Raw genomic sequence first — 20,748 nt, 5'->3', positions numbered from 1 at the left:
CACTGTAAATATCTTAATTCCTGTTTAATATTTCACATAATAGATATTGTCTAGGAACCATTTTCCTGATGCATGCCATTTAGAGGTCCTCCAGTTTCTGAATTATAAATTATGCTCCAATGAATAGCTTCTAATATCTATGGGGACAGACACAGTCATAGAGAATGACAATGTGGTAAAATGTTAACATTTGGATAACCTGGATGAAGGATACACAGGAATTCTCTGAACTACTTATACAACTCTTCTATAACTTTGAATTATCTCAAAATAATTTAAAAGAGTACATTTGAAGAAGTGGAATTATTGGATTAAATGTTATACATATTTTGAAAGCTTTCTTTTTACACTGACATTTTATATCAGTAAGTGGTACTGCAGTATGTGAATATCTGTTTCATTGGTCAATTAGCAAGTTATCTATGAATAATCCATGTATAAAAGAGATTGCTGCTCTTTACTAAATGTATCAGCAAGTTCTGAATTGAAGATGGATGACTAAGGAAATGTAAAACCTGTACAGATAATGGAGAGAGAGAAGAGACACTGCATTTAGAGAAATAACCATGTCCATTTCTTTTCCAGTTATCTTTGAAAGTAACACAACAGAGCAAGAAAGGAAATAACAGTAGACTGTTATTGTTCTGTTTTCCTCATTGGTGAGTTTCTATCTGGCTTATATACTCTGTAAAATAATTCAATTATTGTTGGTAAGATTTATAACACTGGTAGATGTGAAGTGGTATAATTTAACACTTAAAGCTAGAAGGAAGGAGAGATTTCCTAGCTCAAATCCTATAATTTTACAAAGAAAAATATGGACACTCAGGATTGAAGAGCATGATTAATTTATAAAACTTATCAGCAGTAGAGCCATTTCTACAACAAAACTGTATTTTTTAATATTTCTGGGACTTTTCCATAAACATCACAATTCTAGCAAATATACAGAATGAAAATAGATTCTACTGGAATGTTCTTTTAGTTTTTAGTATTTCTTAGACTTAAATCAGTGGCCTACCCAAATTAACCAATCTTCTTAAGAGAAATATGTGAAAATGTACAGACAAGTGTGAATCCTGGACAAAAGTTATATTATTATTTTATAGAACAATGTAGTTCATATTAAAAATAGTTACAACTGAAGACCTTCCTCAGAGATAACTGATTTTTTAGCACATGTATCAGTTCAGTTCAGTTGCTCAATCATCTCTGACTCTGTGCGACCCCATAAATCGCAGCACGCCAGGCCTCCCTGTCCATCACCAACTCTGGAGTTCACTCAGACTCACATCCATAGAGTCAGTGATGCCATCCAGCCATCTCATCCTCGGTTGTCCCCTTCTCCTCCTGCCCCCAATCCCTCCTAGCATCAGAGTCTTTTTCAATGAGTCAACTCTTCTCATGAGGTGGCCAAAGTACTGGAGTTTCAGCTTTAGCATCATTCCCTCCAAAGAAATCCCAGGGTTGATCTCCTTTTGAATGGACTGGTTGGATCTCCTTGCAGTCCAAGGGACTCTCAAGAGTCTTCTCCAACACCACAGTTCAAAAGCATCAATTCTCTGGCACTCAGCTTTCTTCACAGTCCAAGTCTCACATCTATACATGACCACTGGAAAAACCATAGCCTTGACTAGATGGACATTTGTTGGCAAAGTAACATCTCTGCTTTTCAATATGCTATCTAGGTTGGTCATAACTTTTCTTCCAAGGAGTAAGTGTCTTTTAATTTCATGGCTGCAGTCACCATCTGCAGTGATTTTGGAGCCCCCCCCAAATAAAGTCTGACACTGTTCCCACTGTTTCCCCATCTATTTCCCATGAAGTGATGGAACCAGATGCCATGATCTTCGTTTTCTGAATGTTGAGCTTGAAGCCAAATTTTTTACTCTCCAATTTCATTTTCATCAAGAGGCTTTTAAGTTCCTCTTCATTTTCTGCCATAAGGGTGGTATCATCTGCTTATCTGAGGTTATTGATATTTCTCCCAGTAATCTTGACTCCAGCCTGTGCTTCTTCCAGCCCAGCGTTTCTCATGATGTACTCTGCATATAAGTTAAATAAGCAAGGTGACAATATACAGCCTTGACATAATCCTTTTCCTATTTGGAACCAGTCTGTAATGCCATGTCCAGTTCTAACTGTTGCTTCCTGACCTGCATATAGGTTTCTTAAGAGGCAGGTCAGGTGGTCTGGTATTCCCATCTCTTTCAGCATTTTCCACAGTTTATTGTGATCCACACAGTCAAAGGCTTTGGCATAGTCAATAAAGCACAAATAGATGTTTTTCTGGAACTCTTTTTCTTTTTCCATGATCCAGTGGATGTTGGCAATTTGATCTCTGCCTTTTCTAAAACTAGCTTGAACATCTGGAAGTTCATGGTTCACGTATTGCTGAAACCTCCTTGGAGAATTTTGAGCATTACTTTACTAGCATGTGAGATGAGTGAAATTGTGTGGTAGTTTGAGCCTTCTTTGTATATTGCGTGCTTATTATGAGTCTCTTGTTCTTTCTCCAGGTACTAGGAATGGGGATACAAACTTAGAAAAAACTAAATCTAGCTTCCATAAAACTTACATTTCATTGAGAAATTTACATTTAAGTGAATATCAGTTTGAAAATGAAAGTGAATTTATTTTTGTGTATGGTGTTAGAAAGTGTTCTAGTTTCATTCTTTTACAGGTGGTTGACCAGTTTTCCCAGGACCACTTGTTAAAGAGATTTTCTTTTCCCCATTGTATAGTCTTGCCTCCTTTGTCAAAGATAAAGTGTCCATAGGTGCGTGGATTTATCTCTGGGCTTTCTATCTTGTTCCACTGATGTATATTTCTGCCTCTGTGCCAGTACCATACTGTCTTGATGACTGTAGCTTTGTAGTATAGCCTAAAGTCAGGCAGGTTGATTCCCCCAGGCGCATTCTTCTTTCTCAAGATTGCTTTGGCTATTCGAGGTTTTTTGTATTTCCATACAAATTGCGAAATTATTTGTTGTAGTTCTGTGGAAAATACCATTGGTAGCTTGATAGGTATTACATTGAATCTATAATCGCTTTGGGTAGTATACTCTTTTCACTATATTGATTCTTCCAATCCATGAACATGGTATATTTCTCCATCTATTTGTATCCTCCATCTATTTGTTTTTATTTCTTTCATCAGTGTTTTATAGTTTTCTATATATAGGTCTTTTGTATCTTTAGGTAGATATATTCCTAAGTATTTTATTCTTTTTGTTGTAATAGTGAATAGAATTGTTTCCTTAATTTCTCTGTTTTCTCATTGTTAGTGTATAGGGATGCAAGGGATTTCTGTATGTAAATTTTATATCCTGCAACTTTACTATATTCATTGATTAGCTCTAGTAATTTTCTGGTGGTCTTTAGGGTTTTCTATGTAGAAGATTATGTCATCTGCTAGAACACTTTCTAACACCATACAAAAAAAAAATTCAAAATGGATTAAAGATCTAAATGTAAAACCAGAAACTATAAAACTCCTAGAGGAAAACATAGGCAAAACACTCTCTGACATAAATTACAGTAGGATCCTCTATGACCCCCCTTCCAGAGTAATGGAAATAAAAACAAACATAAATAAATGTGATCTAAATAAACTTAAAAGATTTTGTACAATGAAGGAAACTATAAACAAGGTGAAAAGAGAGCCTTCATTATGGGAGAAAATAATAGCAAATGAAGCAACTGACAAAGAATTAATCTAAAAAATATACAAGCAACTCCTGCAGCTCAATTCCAGAAAAATAAACGACCCAATCAAAAAATGGGCCAAAGAACTATTGTCTATTTCTCCAAAGAAGACATACAGATGGCTAACAAATGCATGAAAAGATGTTCAACATCACTCATTATCAGAGAAATGCAAATATAAACCACAGTGAGGTACCATTTCACGTCAGTCAGAATGGCTGTTATCTAACAGTCTACAAGGAATAAATGCTGGAGAGGGTGTGGAGAAAAGGGAACCCTCATGCACTGTTGATGGGAATGCAAACTAGTACAGCCACTATAGAGAACAGTGTGAAGATTCCCTAAAAAACTGGAAATAGAACTGCAATGAAAGTGATAGTGAAGTCGCTCAGTCGTGTCCGACTCTTTGCGACCCCATGGACTACACACAGAGGAAACCTGAATTGAAAGAGACACATGTACCCCCAATGTTCATCAAAGCACTGTTTATATTAGCCAGGACATGGAAGCAAGCTAGATTTCCACCAGCAGATGAATGGATAAGAAAGCTGTGGTACATATACGCAATGGAATATTACTCAGCCATTAAAAACAATACATTTGAATCAGTTCTAATGAGGTGGATGAAACTGGAGCCTATTATACAGAGTGAAGTAAGCCAGAAAGAAAATCATCAATACAGTATACTAATGCACATATACAGAATTTAGAAAGATAGTAATGATAACCCTATATGCAAAACAGGAAGAGAGACACAGATGTATAGAACAGTCTTTTGGACTCTGTGGAAGAGGGTAACTGTGGGATGATTTGGGAGAATGGCACTAAAACATGTATATTATCATATGTGAAATGGATCACCAGTCCAGGTTCAATGCATCAGACAGTGTGCTCAGGGCTGGTGTACTGGGATGACCCAGAGGGATGGGATGGGGAGGGAGGTAGGAGGGGGGTTCAGGATGGGAACACATGTACACCTGTAGCTGATTCATGTCAGTGTATGGCAAAACCACTACAATATTGTAAAGTAATTAGCCTCCAATTAAAATGAATAAATTTATTTAAAAAATAAAGAAAATGAAAGTAAAAGTCGCTCAGTCGTGTCCAACTCTTTGTGAGCCCATGGCCTATACAGTCCATGGCATTCTCCAGGCCAGAATACTGGAGTGGGTAGCCTTTCCCGTCTCCAGGGGATCTACCCAACCCAGGGACCAAACCCAGGTCTCCTGCATTGCAGGCGGTTTCTTTATCAGCTGAGCCACAAGGGAAACCCAAGGATACTGGAGTGGGTAGCCTATCTCTTCTCCAGGGAATCTTCCTGACCCAGGAATTGAACTGGGGTCTCCATTGCAGGTGGACTCTTTACCAACTGAGCTATGAGGGAAGCTCCCAAGTATCAGTTTAATGTGTACTATATAAATTGCTATGTGGAATCAAAATTAATTGTAAAGATAATTTCCATGATAATTATTTTGAGTAGAAGACTATGTAGGGATCACTGTGCTTAGAATCACGATTTGTAAAACATAAGCATGATAAGAAGAGGCAGAAATAGACTTTCATGATAGCCAGGTGTTATGACCTTTTAAAAATCTTTTAAAATTTTTATTTATGTATTTTAATTGAAGCCTAATTACTTTACAATATTGTGGTGGTTTTTGCCATCCATCGACATGAATCAGCCACGGGTGTACATGTGTCCCCTGATCCTGATGAGGTGGATGAAACTGGAGCCTATTATATGCAGTGAAGTCAGAAAGATGAACACCAGGTGTTATGCACTTTATAGCTTTACCAGTCAGCACCAAAGAAATGCTAATTCATTTATTCATTCTTCACATTTGGCATTGTTCCTTCCATCTGATGTTAGAAATACAGCTCACTGTCTCCTAGCCCACATAGGAGGGTATCTCCATTTGAGATCCTTCTAGGGACTGAATGCTTAACCCAGCCAGATTTAAAACTTTGCTTAAAGCAGCCAGATTTATTTTCATACATTTTTCACTGAGTGGTGGCTTTTCCTAGAGCCCCCAGTGTTCTGCTCTTACAAACAAATATGACAGTTGTCATTTTCATGTTCACATATACAAGTAAATTCATAGAATAAATTCTTACAGGAAAGATTCTGCCTTTAAAGGTCTGTAAAAGATTAATCTGATTGATAGTGCCAAGATGTCCTCCAAAGCAATTCCAGTTTACATTCTGATAAAAAATACATGAAAGTGCCAGTTTCTCCATTCACTTGCCAATACTGAATGTGTTAAACCTTGTTTTCATAACTTTTTAAATTTTTATTTATACAATTATAAGTAAGGATAAATGTCTTTCACTTGATATTTGAAGAGGTCTAGAGTTCATACTTCTGGATATTTGGGCAGGTTCTGCAAAACATAGCTTTTAGCTTATGAATTTGGAGCTGTGGTTCCATTTATTTTGGCAAAAGAAACATTGTCAAATTTTTAAAAAATGCAGTTATTCACATTAAGAATACTCTGGGCATATCTCTCTTTGACAAAAATACTTATTTTGGATATGTGAATATTTCTATTGACTTTGGTTTCATAGAAGTGTGTGGGTGTTTTCCTTCCATGAATAAGAATGAGATTAGTTCACTTAAAAGTATTGAGTAGATGGTGTCTTCTGTACAAAAAACCAATCTTTTAATTTTCTTGCTATCTTAGGCTGAATCAATAAACCTAGGCTATGAAACAATGAATGAAATGCATCCCCTGGGATTTCCCAGAGGTGATTATTTTCTGAGAGAACTGTGTTCCACTTAGCACATACCTTATTTTGGAGGAGAGGAATTCTTTTGGCTTACTGAGTTAGTTGTACCGCTTATATGAAATCTGAAGCCTCATCTACAAGTAATGACTTCTGTTTAACTCTGTTATTTTGGTGGCAGACAGCTAGTCACCTAGAGACTAAGCCAAATGTTCAGGGTAAAGATGACAGAGAGGTTAAATAAGATGGCATAGCATTTTTGTAATACCTGGAATTGCAGATAAAATATATTTCTTCTGAAACAGGGGTTTTTTGGATTATCTCAGTTCCATTGTTCGGTCATGTCTGAGTCTTTGTGATCCCATGGACTGCAGCATGCCAGGCCTCCCTGTCCATCATCAATGCCTGGAGTTTACACAAACTCATGTCCCTTGAGTTGGTGATGCCATTCAACCATCTCATCGTCTGTTGCCCTCTTCTCCTCCCACCTTCAATCTTTCCCAGCATCAGGGTCTTTTCAAATGAGTCAGTTCTTTGCATGAGGTGGCCAAAGTATTGGAGTTTCAGTTTCAGCATCAGTCCTTCCAATGTATATTCAGGACTGATTTCCTTGAGGATGGACTGGTTGGATCTCCTTGCAGTCCAAGGGACTCTCAAGAGTCTTCTCCAACACCACAGTTCAAAGCATCAATTCTTCGGTGCTCAGCTTTCTTTATAGTCCAACTCTCACATCCATACATGACCACTGAAAAACCCATAGGTTTGACTACCCAATGTTTGTTGGCAAAGTAATATCTCTGCTTTTTAATATGCTGTCTGGGTTGGTCATAACTTTCCTTCCAAGGAGTAAGCGTCTATTAATTTCATGGCTGCAGTCACCATCTGCAGTGATTTTGGAGCCCCCCAAAATAAAGTCTCTCACTCTTTCTATTGTTTCCCCATCTATTTCCCATGAAGTGATGGGACCAGATGCCATGATCTTAGTTTTCTGAATGTTGAGTTTTAAAAAGACTTTTTCACTCTCTTCTTTCATTTTCATCAGGAGGCTCTTTAGTTCTTCTTTGGTTTCTGCCACAAGGGTGGTGTCATCTGCATATCTGAGGTTATTGATATTTCTCCCGGCAGTCTTGATTTCAGCTTGTTCTTCATCCAGTCTGGCATTTCTCATGATGTACTCTGCATATAAGTAAGCAGGGTAATAATATACAGCCTTGACATACTCCTTTTCTGATGTGGAACTAGTCTGTTGTTCCATGTCCAGTTCTAACTCTTGCTTCTTGACCTGCATGCAGATTTCTCAGGAGGCAGGTCATGTGGTCTGGTATTCCCATCTCTTTCAGAATTTTCCACAGTTTATTGTGATCCACACATGCAAAAACTTTGGCATAGTCAATAAAGCAGAAGTAAATGTCTTTTCTGGAACTCTCTTGCTTTTTCAAAGATCCAGTGGATGTTGGCAATTTGACCTCTGATTCCTCTGCCTTTTCTAAATCCAGCTGGAACATCTGCAAGTTCATGGTTCACATACTGTTGAAGCCTGGCTTGGAGAATCTTGAGCATTACTTTACTAATATGTGGTGTGGTAGTTTGAGCATTCTTTGGCATTGCCCTTCTTTGGGATTGGAATGAAAACTGACCTTTTCCAGTCCTGTGGCCACTGCTGAGTTTTCCAGGTTTGCTAGCGTGTTGAGTGTAGCACTTTCACAGCATCACCTTTTAGGATTTGAAATAACTCAACTGGAATTTCATCACTTCCACTAGCTTTGTTCATAGTGATGCTTCCTGAGGCCCACTTGACTTTGCATTTCAGGATGTCTGGGTCTAGGTGACTGATGACAGCATGGTGATTATCTGGGTTGTGAAGATCTTTTTTGTATAGTTCTTCTGAGTTTTCTTGCCACATCTTAATATCTTCTGCTTCTCTTAGGTCCATACCATTTCTGTCCTTTATTGAGCCCATCTTTGCATGAAATATTCTCTTAGTATCTCTAATTTTCTTGAAGAGATCTCTAGTCTTCCCCATTCTATTTTTTTCCTCTATTTCTTTGCACTGATCACTGAGGAAGGCTTTCTTATCTCTCTTTGCTATTCTTTGAAACTCTGCATTCAAATGGGTATATCTTTCCTTTACTCCTTTACTTTTCGCTTCTCTTCCTTTCTAAGTTATTTGTAAGGCCTCCTCAGACAGCCATTTTGCTTTTTTGCATTTCTTTTTCTTGGGGATGGTCTTATTTGCCACTTGCTAATTCATGTTTACAGAATCAACACTTTTATTTTCTCTTGCTGGTCAGTGTCCTGTGTTTAATGTTCTTCTTTCTTTTTTCCCCAGATTATTTTCAAACTCCATATGTTAACTAATTTTTTTCTTTGAAAGAAAATTTGGAGGAAATGTAACAGCATACAACATACAGTAGAAAGCACTGTGCTTGACACTTACCTCATTTTATAGGTGAGATAACTAGGCCTCAGAAAGTAAAGGTGGCTTTTATGTGATTTAGCATTTAAGTGGTGGATTGGTGGATTTATGATTGAACTCATAACTGGTAGTCTTGAAAAGCCAATCTCTAAACATTATACTATGTTACTTCAGTCAGGTTAGCTAGTAGGCAAAGGGGGCTAATTGGTAGCTGCTTGAACAGATGAATGCAACTGTCTTAACTTACTGTGTCTTGCAGTGCATTTCAGGAACCCATAGCTTTGAAACTGGGGCAGATAATCATACTGATTTTTTTCTTTTATTAGTTATCTGGGTGATGATGTCCTTGGATTCTTGGATTCTTTCCACAAAGTGAAAGGGAATTTGCTTCTGTTAAGGTTCTTCTACATAACTACTATGCTATATCTAATCATATTTTAATACTCACTTTAAATCTCTGAAGTAATCATGGAGAAAAAGTAAAGTGAAAGTGTTAGTCTCTCGGTTGTGTCTGACTCTTTACCACCTATGGACTGTAGCCTACCAGGCTCCTCTGTCCATGGAATTGTCCAGGCAAGAATACTGGAGTGGGTAGCCATTTCCTTCTCCAGGGACTCTTCCTGACCCGGAGGTTGAACCGAGGTCTCCTGTACTGCAGGCAGATTCTTTACCATCTGAGCTACCAGGGAATCCCAAACATGGAAAAATTGAGGCTTATCAACTTGCCCAAGGGTGGCAAGTGTTCTAAGAGCAGCTCTAAATTCAGATTCCCATCATGCCCATGATCAATATAAGGTTAACCAAAATATAACCACTTTGTTTTAGAGAGACAAACATTATAAAAGGGTTTAATTTTTTGTGTATATGACCCAAATCTAAAACACAATAAAGTTTTTAAATATTTGTATCATATCTAAAACAAAAAGTTTTCACTATTTTCTATTTTTAAGTCATTTTAACTTGTGTTCTCAATTGGGAAAAACGTGACAAAATCTCAAGATTTTAGGAAATGCAGGAACAATGATCTTGTGATTCTGCCTTTTCCCACCAGAGTGGACCTAGTTTTCAGAACCAAAATATCATTATTTTACCAGTGGGAGATTTGGGAAAATGTTTTAGGTAACAGAATAGGTTATTTTGACTCATGTCTCTGTTATTCCATTTCAGGTATGCCTCAGGTCAAACACATTCTTTTGAAACACACTCTCTCAAATAAAAACCCTTTCTAGAATACCCAAAGAAGAATCTGAAAGTATTTCCCTAAAACCAGTACCAAGGAGATTCTATATTCTGGTTAGAATATGTGTTCATGAATTGAAATGGGCTGAAATCATTTGAATGGGCTGAACTTGAACATTAAGCATATTATTTTGAGAAGTATAAAAAATTGCAAGCAAAGGGATTAACATTTTTCAGGCAATTAGACTTTGAGCTTAATTTAGTTTTATGACTTTAAAAGAAAGAGATACTTAAAGATTTTAGAAATGAACTCATCCTTCGCATTAACATAATGAGTAAAGCAATCCAGTTCCAGCATGGTAAGCCTTGGAGATAGGAATCATGACCTCAGTTATGAAATATCCACAATAAATATAGCTTTTCCTGTACATCCTCAGTCTACTGCCTTTAACAAGAATTAAGTGCTCTGTACTTGTTATGATGTGATTTGTGTTATGACTCCTGGTCATCTTGTGTGAAACTTACTGGATTTAAGCTATGTTAAACTATGTTAAGTAGTCAAAATGGAGTCACAGTGCCAATGTGAACCTCTATATTAGTTGTTGTCTGCAACAGGACTATGAATGTTCTAGGCCTATAAACTAAGAGTATTATTTTAGGTGAGTTTGATGGGTCATGTAATGTCACAGGAACAGAAAGAGCAAAGCATAGATCCCTCCCCCTGGGGCAAACCATTACCCATTTAGAAGGAGCTTCAAAGAGTTGCAGAAAAGGAAAGGTTTTTATTTTTTTTTTTTTTATTTTTTTTTTTTTTCCATTTAGGTTTTCTTTGTTTTTTTTTTTTTTTTTATTTTTTTATTTTTTAATATTAAACACATTTCTTTATTTATTTTTTTTTGATGATTCTGCAGTTTATTTCTTTTTTTTTTTTTTTTAATTTTTTTAAATTTTAAAATCTTTAATTCTTACATGCATTCCCAAACATGAACCCCCCTCCCACCTCCCTCCCCATAACATCTTTCTGGGTCATCCCCATGCACCAGCCCCAAGCATGCTGCATCCTGCGTCAGACATAGACTGGCGATTCAATTCACATGATAGTATACATGTTAGAATGTCATTCTCCCAAATCATCCCACCCTCTCCCTCTCCCTCTGAGTCCAAAAGTCCATTATACACATCTGTGTCTCTTTCCCTGTCTTGCATACAGGGTCGTCATTGCCATCTTCCTAAATTCCATATATATGTGTTAGTATACTGTATTGGTGTTTTTCTTTCTGGCTTACTTCACTCTGTATAATCGGCTCCAGTTTCATCCATCTCATCAGAACTGATTCAAATGAATTCTTTTTAACGGCTGAGTAATACTCCATTGTGTATATGTACCACAGCTTTCTTATCCATTCATCTGCTGATGGACATCTAGGTTGTTTCCATGTCCTGGCTATTATAAACAGTGCTGCGATGAACATTGGGGTACATGTGTCTCTTTCAATTCTGGTTTCCTCGGTGTGTATGCCCAGAAGTGGGATTGCTGGGTCATAAGGTAGTTCTATTTGCAATTTTTAAGGAATCTCCACACTGTTCTCCATAGTGGCTGTACTAGTTTGCATTCCCACCAACAGTGTAGGAGGGTTCCCTTTTCTCCACACCCTCTCCAGCATTTATTGCTTGCAGATTTATGGATCGCAGCCATTCTGACTGGTGTGAAGTGGTACCTCATTGTGGTTTTGATTTGCATTTCTCTAATAATGAGTGATGTTGAGCATCTTTTCATGTGTTTGTTAGCCATCCGTATGTCTTCTTTGGAGAAATGTCGATTTAGTTCTTTGGCCCATTTTTTGATTGGGTCGTTTATTTTTCTGGAGTTGAGCTGCAGAAGTTGCTTGTATATTTTTGAGATTAGTTGTTTGTCAGTTGCTTCATTTGCTATTATTTTCTCCCATTCAGAAGGCTGTCTTTTCACCTTGCTTATATTTTCCTTTGTTGTGCAGAAGCTTTTAATTTTAATTAGATCCCATTTGTTTATTTTTGCTTTTATTTCCAGCATTCTGGGAGGTGGATCATAGAGGATCCTGCTGTGATTTATGTCTGAGAGTGTTTTGCCTATGTTCTCCTCTAGGAGTTTTACAGTTTCTGATCTTACATTTAGATCTTTAATCCATTTTGAGTTTATTTTTGTGTGCGGTGTTAGAAAGTGATTATCTCAATAGATGCAGAGAAGGCCTTTGACAAAATTCAACATCCATTTATGATAAAAACTCTCCAGAAAGCAGGAATAGAAGGAACATATCTCAACATAATAAAAGCTATCTATGACAAACCCATAGCAAACATTATCCTCAATGGTGAAAAATTGAAAGCATTTCCCCTAAAGTCAGGAACAAGACAAGGGTGTCCACTTTCACCGCTACTATTCAACATAGTTCTGGAAGTTTTGGCCACAGCAATCAGAGCAGAAAAAGAAATAAAAGGAATCCAAATTGGAAAAGAAGAAGTAAAACTCTCACTGTTTGCAGATGACATGATCCTCTACATGGAAAACCCTAAAGACTCCACCAGAAAATTACTAGAACTAATCAATGAATATAGTAAAGTTGCAGGATATAAAATCAACACACAGAAATCCCTTGCATTCCTATACACGAATAATGAGAAAGTAGAAAAAGAAATTAAGGAAACAATTCCATTCACCATTGCAACGAAAAGAATAAAATACTTAGGAATATATCTACCTAAAGAAACTAAAGACCTATATATAGAAAACTATAAAACACTGATGAAAGAAATCAAAGAGGACACTAATAGATGGAGAAATATACCATGTTCATGGATTGGAAGAATCAATATAGTGAAAATGAGTATACTACCCAAAGCAATTTACAAATTCAATGCAATCCCTATCAAGCTACCAGCCACATTTTTCACAGAACTAGAACAAATAATTTCAAGATTTGTATGGAAATACCAAAAACCTCGAATAGCCAAAGCAATCTTGAGAAAGAAGAATGGAACGGGAGGAATCAACTTGCCTGACTTCAGGCTCTACTACAAAGCCACAGTCATCAAGACAGTATGGTACTGGCACAAAGACAGACATATAGATCAATGGAACAAAATAGAAAGCCCAGAGATAAATCCACACACATATGGACACCTTATCTTTGACAAAGGAGGCAAGAATATACAATGGAGTAAAGACAATCTCTTTAACAAGTGGTGCTGGGAAAACTGGTCAACCACTTGTAAAAGAAGGAAAGGTTTTTAAAGTGGGAGGGACAGGGAAGTCATAAGCAAAAAAAAAGAGGATTATTTCAGTAAGGTCATCTTCCTTTGGGGGAAGGCAAGGGTGTAGTGCCAGGAAATTCCAGACTAAATAGTTAAGATTACCTTCTTAGAAGAGCCTGAAACTATAATTAGGTTAAGTATTAAGTCTTGCTTTACTGACCTGGGGCTTAGCATCAGTGATTCCATTTTGGCCTGTTTCTTTTTTTAACACTTGTATATCCAGTTGAATAGTGTGTCCTATGTTGTTGAAAACAAAGCAGCTAATGGTGTTCATTTCATGAGTGATCACTTCAGATGAGAATTCCTTGAAACTAAATTGTTTGAAGTATCTTCTATTATCATTAATTTTCATCTTAGCATTTTGTTTTCTGCTAACTTATACCTGATAATCCCCAAATGAGAACCCAGTTGACTCAGGAATCAGCTTCATCAAAAACAGGTCAAAATTCAGAAGACAATGTTATACATGGGGATTATTTGGCATGAATCTTTTATATCAGAAAGAAATATCTGTCAGTAATAAAGGGAATCCCACAAGGAAATGAAAGTTGGTCATTTCACAACAGTATTTATCTCCCTCTACTTCTCCCTTATGCTTTTTTCCTCTTCCTCTCCCTCCATGACCCATCTCGCTCCTTGATTCTTCTTTGTCAATGACTATGCTGTTAAAAAGTGTACAAATGCACAATAAAAATTATTTTCTAAAATCAATATAGTAAATGCTTCATATCAATGAAATACATCCTATGATGTGATAAAATGTATTTCTTATTCATAAATTCATTTAACCATCCTTAGTGACTACGTATTTTTCCATTCCAAGACAAGTATTCAGTTTTTCCAGAAAATTCAATATTTGGGGTCCTTATGTAATTCATGCTGATTTGTTAAGTGAGACATAGAAAATACATAATTTATAATAGACTTTTCTTTAATTTCAAAAGTTTTCAAAAGGGTTTTTTCCCTCTCACTCTTTAAATATCCCAATACCATATTGGAAAAAACCACAATTAATCTATGAAGCATAGAACTACAGCTTGAATTAATAAACAAACCTGGTATAGAAAAGTGAATATGATTATTCTTTATGTTTTAAAATTGAGATATACAGCTATATCCACAGAAACAATTTCTGGACTTACAGACAAGTGGCATTAATGTTAATAGTGGCTCTAAGAGATTCAAGAGTGTGGGATTGTGGGAGACTTTAACTTCTCACTATATACTTCTTTGAGCATGTATCATATCTAATTACATGTATGTATAACCTTGTTAGTTTTTAAACATCAAAGAGGCTAGTGAAATTGTAGACCAAATAAATATAATATGGAGAATATTGAACTTGTGGCTGACAATAAATAGTAAAACATTGCATTATAAATCCAGGACTTTGTATGTATCCTCTATAAAAAGGAAGCTAGATCTTAAACTAGATACTCAGGATTCTGGGGACAGGTTTTTTTTTTTTTTTTTTAATTGAAGGATAATTGTTTTACAATATTGTGTTGGTTTCTGCCATACATCAGTATGAATCAGCCATAGGGGTAATGTGTCTCCCCCTCTCTTGGCCCTCCCTCCCACCGCCCACCCCATCCCACCCCTCTAGGTTGTCATAGAGCACCAGTTTGAGCTCCCTGAACTAAACAGCATATTCCCACTGGCTATTTATTTTACATAGAGTAGTGTATATGTTTCCATGCTACTCTCTTCATTCATCCCACCCAACTCTTTCCGCCCATGTTCAGAAGTCTGTTCTGTGTCTGCATCTCCATTGCTGCCCTGCAAATAGATTCATCAGTACCATCTTTCTAGATTCCATATATATGTGTTAATATATGATATTTGTTTTTCTCTTTCTGACTTCACTCTGTGTAATAGGCTCTATGTTCATCCACCTCATTAGAACCAACTCAAATGTGGTCCTTGTATGACTGAGTAATATTCCATTGTCTGTATGTACCACAGCTTCTTTATCCATTCATTTGTGGATGGACATCTAGGTTGCTTTCATGTCCTTAGCTATTGTAAACAGTGTTGCAATGAACACTGAGGTAAATGTGTTTTTTTCAATTATGGTTTTCTCAGGGTATATGCCCAGTACTGGGATTGTTAGGTCATCTAGCAGTTTTCTTCTTAGTTTTTTAAGGAATCTCCGTACTATCTTCCTTGGAGCAAGTTTTAGAATGACTGACTATAACTGGATATATTAGAGCTCACAGAAATTGCTTGGTGACAGGAATGAGCAATTAGTAAACGTGTCAGCCAGGGCAGCTCAGTCCATTGGGCAGAATCACGGAATTAAGCATAGCAATCAGAGGCTGCTTGGTTACACAGAAATCCCCACTCTCCCTCTTTTGAGGCCTGAGATCTCATGGTATGGATGTGTAGACACATGGTTACAGCAGTGTGGGCCCTGGTCCCCGCCAGGCTGTGGCATAGCTGTCATCTCCTGCCAGCACCTTCACCAGGGATAAGGTGGCTGGATTTCTCAATGTCCATATTGAAAAGGGAGAAAATGCAATTTTCTTCTGTTTTTAAGGAGGTAGTTTTATTTATAGGTTTTATGTATAATTAGCTTTCATTTTTTTTCCTACCTAAAATATTAGAAATACTTTCTGAGAAACTCACCCTGATGCCCCATCTCTTTCTTTAAACTAATTAATTTTTAATTGGGGGTATAATTGATTAATTTTTAATTGGATTATAATTAAACTCAATGTTTTGACTTTCCCTGTTAGGTCTAGACCAGAACAGAATTCACAAAACAATTCAGATGACACAAAATTGGAAGGACTCAAAATCTTTCTTCTCTTCTGACATCATTCCTTTTCCTACCTCTACACTCAAACTGAACTCACATACCAAGAAATCCTTTTTTTTTTTTTCCCAAGAAATCCTTTTATTCACAGCTTCAATTATATACTACCTCAAGAGGTCAGAGGTGAAGTTGAATGGGTGGTGTGTCAACTCTGGAAATGTGTTGTCAGCTTTAATAAATCTCTCAGTACAATAAGATTTATTGTACTTTTCTAAAAATAAAATAGCAGCTCTTTTGTCTGCACAAATAGAATGGATCATATCAGCAATATGGCTTCAGTGACTACCTGATATTCCCCCAAATGGTAACTGCTTTTTGAGGACCAAAGCAGAAGGATACTCATCTAAATAATAAGACATCTCACCTTCAGCATTGGTTGTCTTGGATTCACTATTTTCCCCACAATACAGTAGTTAAAAGTGCAAGACTTAGGAGTCATAGGGTCTGAATTCCGGTTTCTTCATTTGCTAGCTGCATAATCTAGTGAAAGTAAGTTATCAAATTTCCTTGGTTCCCACTTCTCAACATCTAAGAGTTGGTGTGAAAAAAAGATAATAATGATTGTGAACTGTTTAGAACACACTACTTGGCACTTCAGTTTAATTCAGTTCAGAAACTCAGTCCTGTCTGACTCTTTGCGACCCCATGGACTGCAGTATGCCAGGCCTCCCTGTCCATCACCAACTACTGGAGTTTACCCAGACTCATGCCCATTGAGTCGGTGATGCCATCCAACCATCTTATCCTCCGCTGTCCTCTTCTCCCAGCTTCAATCCTTCCCAGCATCAGAGTCTTTTCAAATGAGTCAGTTCTTCACATCAGGTGGCCAAAGTATTGGAGTTTGAGCTTCAGCATCAGTCCTTCCAAAGAATATTCAGGACTGATTTCTTTTAGGATGGACTGGTTGGATCTCCTTGCAGTCCAAGGGACTTCCAACAGTCTCCAGCACCACAGTTCAAAGCATCAGTTCTTCGGCGCTCAGCTTTCTTTATAGTCCAGCTCTCACATCCATACCTGACTACTGGAAAAACCATAGCTTTGACTAGACAGATGTTTGTTGGCTAAGTAATGTCTCTGCTTTTTAATATACTGTCTAGGTTGCTCACAGAGAAGGCGATGGCACCCCATTCCAGTACTCTTGCCTGGAAAATCCCATGGATGGAGGAGCCTGGTAGGTTGCAGTCCATGGGGTCGCGAAGAGTCGGACATGACTGAGTGACTTCACTTTCACTTTTCACTTTCATGCATTGGAGAAGGAAATGGCAACCCACTCCAGTGTTCTTGCCTGGAGAATCCCAGGCACGGGGGAGCCTGGTGGGCTGCCGTCTATGGGGTTGCACAGAGTCAGACACGACTGAAGTGACTTAGCAGTAACAGCAGGTTGCTTATAACTTTTCTTCCAAGGAGCAAGCATCTTTTAATTTCATGGCTACAGTCATCATCTGCAGTGATTTGGAAGCCCAAAGAAATAAAGTCTCTCACTGTTTTCACTGTTTCCCCATCTATTGGCCATGAAGTGATGGGACCAGATGCCATGATCTTAGTTTTCTGAATGTTGAGTTTTAAAACAACTTTTTCACTCTCCTCTTTCACTTTTATCAAGAGGTTCTTTAGTTCTTCACTTTCTGCCATAAGGGTGATGTCATCCTCATATCTGAAGTTACTGATATTTCTCGCAGCAATCTTGATTCCAGCTTGTGCTTCCTCCAGCCCAGCATTTCTCATAAAGTACTCTGCATATAATTTAAGTAAGCAAGGTGACAATATACAGCCTTAATGTACTCCCTTCCCGATATGGAACCAGTCTCTTGTTCCATGTCCAGTTTTAACTTTTGCTTCTTGACCTGCATATAGATTCCACAGTAGGCAGGTCAGGTGGTCTGGTATTCCCATCTCTTAAATAATTTTCCACAGTTTGTTGTGATTCACACATTCAAAGACTTTGGCATAGTCAATAAAGCAGAAATAGATGTTTTTTCTGGAACTCTCTTGCTTTTTTGATGATCCAACAGATGTTGGCAATTTGATCTCTGGTTCTCTGCCTTTTCTAAATTCAGCTTGAATATCTGGTAGTTCACAGCTCACGTACTATTGAAGCCTGGCTTGGAGAATTTTGAGCGTTACTTTGCTAGTGTATGAGATGAGTGCAATTGATAGTTTGAGCATTCTTTGGCATTGCCTTTCTTTGACATTGGAATGGAAACTGACCTTTTCCAGTCCTGTGGCCACTGCTGAGTTTTCCAGATTTGCTGGCATATTGAGTGTAGCACTTTCACAGCATCATCTTTTAGGATTTGAAATAGCTCATTTGGGATCCATCACCTCCACTAGCTTTGTTCATAGTGATGCTTCCTAAGGCCCACTTGGCTTCACATTCCAGGATGTCTGGCTCTAGGTGACTGATACCACCATCATGATTATCTGGGTCATGAAGATCTTTTTTGTATAGCTCTTCTGTGTAGTCTTTCCACTGCTTCTTAATACCTTGGCACTTAGCAAGACTTTTACAAACACATAGAACTTGACTCATTATTTTTTCTTAACCTCATGAACAGTACTGCCTTACACAGGTCACCATATTCAGTAATATTTGAATATTATTAAAATCCTTCCTTCCAGCTCCTAAACTCAATCCATTGCAATGGACACTAGAGCCTGTTGTGCCTCTTACTAGCTGTGTGAGTTTAGGCAAGGTAATTAACCTCTCTGAACTTTATTTTTTATCTATAAAGAAGATATAATAATACCTGACTCATAGAATGGCTGTATTACATGAGATATTATATGTAAAAATATCTGTTACAAAACAAACACTATGTAAGTAATAATAAACCTGTAACATAGTACATGGCAGGCTTCCCAGGTGGTGTTAGTCATAAAGTGTCCTCCTGCCAATGCAGGAAATGCATGAGGCATGGGTTCAGTCCCTGGATTGGGAAGATCCCCTGGAGGAGGAAATGCAACCAACCCACTCCAGTATTCTTGCCAGAGTTACACTTTTTATGTAATATCTGTCATTTGTAGTTAATTCATTAATTTTATACCTTAATTTGTTATGGTTAACAAATAATTATTATAGAACTAATAATTACAACATAATCATAATATAAAATATTACCTGTCTTTTTGATGATGATATTACTACTATAGAAAACTTTATTTACACTGGTTTTGTGGGGATAGCATTTTAATCACATTCAACTTCTCTCATTAATAGTGATATTCAGATTTTGTGTCTCATCTTGTGAAAAAATAAGACAGCAAATTATAAACGGAGAAGAGATAGAAGGAAAACAAAGCAAGGAGGAGCAAGAATTGCAAAAATGCTGTGTAGAGATGGGTCTTGCAGGGTGAAAGCAATTAACAGCCATATGGTCAGAGAGTTAGCTGTTTAGTCCACAGAGGTGTACAGATGGAAACTACAGAGATCATTCCAGATGTGTGAATGGAAGAAAAAGTATGATAAATCATAAGAATAAAAAGCCCAAAGTAGAAGAATCTATCATTCACTACATTTTGAAATATGAGGGTCATGGTATAAGCCCTGAGAAAAAGAAAATGTGCAGCTCTAGATGCCAACATATAGGAAGTATACAAAGAAAAAAGGAAATATTTGAAGGACTAAGCAAAGTAGCAAAAAATAAAGGTCCTAGAACTAGAAATTATAGAGCATTGACATAAGGAAAATCTGTAGGGAAATTGATTACTCATGAACTGTTTGTGTCTGTGGCTTATAATAATGGTAAATCATAGGAAAACAGAGAAAAAGTTATGTTTAATTTACAAAATATTATTTAAAAACATGAAATTCACATGTGAAAACATATTATCATAAGTCCGACTCGGGGAGGGGATACAATGTTTTTTTTTTTTTTTTTAATCATATTCTATCCTCAGAGTGGTTAAACCAAGTTAATTAGCACCAGTAAGTAATGGCTGTGTGGATCACAAGAAACTGGAAAATTCTGAGAGAGATGGGAGTACCAGACCACGTGACCTATCTCCTGAGAAATCGGTACATAGGTCAGGAAGCAAGAGTTCGAACTGGACGTGGAACAACAGACTGGTTCCACATCGGGAAAGGAGCACCTCAAGGCTGTGTATTGTCACCCTGTTTATTTAACTTATATACAGAGTACATCATGAGAAATGCTGGGCTGGAGGAAGCACAAGCTGGAATCAAGATTGCCGGGAGAAATATGGGTAACCTCAGATACACAGATGACACCACCCTTATGGCAGAAAGCGAAGAAGAACTAAAAAGCCTCTAGATGAAAGTGAAAGAGGAGAGTAAAAAAGTCGGCTTAAAGCTCAACATTCAGAAAACAAAGATCATGGCATCTGGTCCCATCACTTCATGGCAAATGGGGAAACCATGGAAACAGTGACAGACTTTATTATTTTGAGCTCCCAAATCACTGCAGATGGTGATTACAGCCATAAAATTAAAAGATGCTTGCTCCTTGCAAGAAAAGTTATGACAACCCAGACAGCATATTAAAAAGCAGAGACATTACTTTGCCAATAAAGGTCTGTCTAGTCAAAGCTTTGGTTTTTCCAGTAGTCATGTATGGATGTGAGAGTTGGACTATAAAGAAAGCTGAGTGCCAAAGAAT

Source organism: Ovis aries, chromosome 2, assembly GCF_016772045.2.
Source record: "Ovis aries strain OAR_USU_Benz2616 breed Rambouillet chromosome 2, ARS-UI_Ramb_v3.0, whole genome shotgun sequence".
Taxonomy (NCBI): Eukaryota; Metazoa; Chordata; class Mammalia; order Artiodactyla; family Bovidae; genus Ovis; species Ovis aries.
The sequence above is the reverse complement of the archived record's forward strand: the minus strand, read 5'-3'. Positions refer to the sequence as shown.